Below are 2,581 nucleotides of genomic sequence, written 5' to 3'. Positions count from 1 at the left end.
GCTGAGGGCCATTGAGGTAGCTGCTCAGAGCCCACGCCTTCCTCCGGCACACTCTACGGGCCCTGAGGCCTGCTTTTCACAAACGGGTCCGGCTGCCCCGGTGGGACTCCAGAAGCTATCCGGCCCGGCTCCCAGGGTGGCTCCGGTGATTAAATGGGCGCCGGACAGCAGGCTGGAGAGGAGAGAGATGAGCTGCCGCCTGGCCACACTCCCCTACCCGGCATCAGCCAGCTCTTGGCCATGCCCAGCTCCTGTGGTCTCCAGCCCGAGGCTGCACGGGGCTGCACAGGGGCTGGACGGGGAGGCCGCTGCGGACAGGGGCCCGTCCCACGCCTGGCCCGAGTTGGGTTTCGAGCCCCGAGGGTCTCCTAATGAGTTGCACATGCGGCGGATGGGAAGGGGCTGGAGAGGGGCCTGAGAGGGGATTGGAAACATGTGTCTTGGAGGAAGAGAACGGGGAGGAGGAAGGGAGGGAGGGAGGGGCAGAGGAGGCAGGAGGAGGGGAAGACTTTACCCACAGAGGTCCTGGGGCGCCACCCCCCTCCCTGCAAGGTTGGCTGCCCGGCTCCCAGGCCCCTGCAGAAGGCCCCAGGCCAGCGGTCTGCTGGGTGGTGGTGGTGGTGGGGGTGGAGATACCCGTGGAGGGCCCACTCGTCTCCTTCCGAAGAAGCCCCAAGCCCTGGCCCTGCTTGGCCGAGGCTCGGAGCCACTGGGGGCAGGACAGAGCCAGGTGCGTGGGCGGGAGGGTCCATGGGCTCGAGGAAGCCCCCCGCAGCCGCTTCGGCAGCAGCGAGATGCTCATCAGAGCCAGCCCGGCTGCCCCCACCCCAGCCCATCCTGATCCCCACCTTCGCCCACTGGCTAATGGGCGGGCAGGGAGGCCGGGCATGTGGGTTGCCCACCCCCACTGTCCGGTGGGGGCCGTGCACGGGCCTCCAGATTGGCCTGGCAGCTGGAAGCCGCATTAGAAACAGGCTGTGTGGGAGCCCTGTTGGCATGTGGGGGGCATCCGGTGAGACAGACCTGTGGCGGTTAGGAAGTGGAGCCTGAGGGCCTTACGGGGTACATGGGGTTCCCTTTCTAGGGGCACCAGTTGAGCCCCAGGTTTCCGGCTGGCCAGCCTGCAGGGCTCCAATGAGGGGGCCCAGCCCTTCCGTCCCCACCTCCAGCCACCTCCCAGGTCGTGGATTAGAGCCCAGCACGGACAAAGCCTGCCTGTAGAACTTTGTGTGAATTGTCCGAGCAAATCTTCCCAGCCGCCCCGTAAGGCCGCTCCTGCTCTTACTCCACGTTATGAATGAGGAAGCCGCGGCATAGAGGCGAGATCAGCGCATTCCCGGCAGTGGGAACAGCAGGTGCAAAGGCCCTGGGGCTGGAACGTGCTGGATAGGTCCAAGGAGCAGTGAAGAGGCTGGCGTGGCCGGAGGGGCATGCGAGTAGAGTGGTGGGAGGTGGGAGTGGGGGTGAGGACGGGACCCAGGGGGCATCACGGCTGTGGTGAGCACCGCGGCCTGCACTTGGGGGAGGCTGGAGGACTGCTGGGAGGCACGAGCCACTGCACAACTCGGCAGCCTCAGGCTGCTATGTGGAGAAGGGATGGGGCGGGCCAAGGGCAGAGCAGACCAAGCAATGAGCAGGCAGCATCTCAGCAGGTCCTGGCTCCTGGGGGGCTGACTCCGGGACGGCTGAGTGGTGTGTAGGCCCTCACCTGTCCTGCCCCAGCCCGAGGCTCTCTTCCCCCACCAGAGGGGCCCACAGAGCTGAGGCTCCCCAAACCAGAGCATCTGTTCCCAAGAGGAGACTTCAGGCCTCGAAGGGCATAAGCTTCCTCGTGGGGCCCCACGAATGGCAGCTGGAAGCCTCATTCATGAGCACACCCCTACTAGGGGAGCTGGACCCCACCCTAGGACCAGGGCCACCCTGGGGGAGGTCAGCATCACAGTTCTAGCTGAGAAGTCCCACAGCGGCAGCATGGAAGCAGACCAGCCCAGGCCTGTGACGGGAAGGTCCCCCGTTTCCAGTAAGCAGCGTACATGAGCTGCTGCCCGGAGGGCCCGAGAGGGCTAACTACACTGCTTCTCCTACTCCCAAGTTCAGAGGCTTCTGAGGAGCCAAACCAGGGGCGCTGTCTTGGGAGGAAGCTGCTAGGGGCGGAGCTGGGCATGGGGGAGGTGCTGGCCTTGGGAGCATGATCAGCACTTCCGTCCCAATCTTGGTCCTGACAGCATGTCTTTGGGGTGCCTCTGGCTGGGGTCAGAGTATGAGGGGCTCAGTGCAGAGTGGGGTGGAGCACAATAGAAGCTTCTAAGAGAGCTGGATGGTTCTAGAAAGACCGGCCTGGTCAAGGCAAGGCCCTGGGCTGAGCCTGACCAGCGGAGGGCAGGGGCAGGGCCAAGGTCTGGAAGGGGCCAGCTGAGGAGAGCATCTGCAGGGAACGTGTACCCTGGGCCAGGCCTGGGACCAGGAGAACGACATGGGCTAGATCGACGTGGGCCCGAGGTGCTCAGGGACGTCCAGGGCTCTGAAGTCAGTCTTGATCCAAAGCTGAGTCCAGGGAGCCAGCTGGGGAAAGACGGATGAG

Source organism: Pteropus vampyrus, unplaced genomic scaffold (genome assembly GCF_000151845.1).
Source record: "Pteropus vampyrus isolate Shadow unplaced genomic scaffold, Pvam_2.0 Scaffold100, whole genome shotgun sequence".
In the NCBI taxonomy this organism is placed as follows: Eukaryota; Metazoa; Chordata; class Mammalia; order Chiroptera; family Pteropodidae; genus Pteropus; species Pteropus vampyrus.
This window is presented reverse-complemented; position numbering follows the sequence as displayed.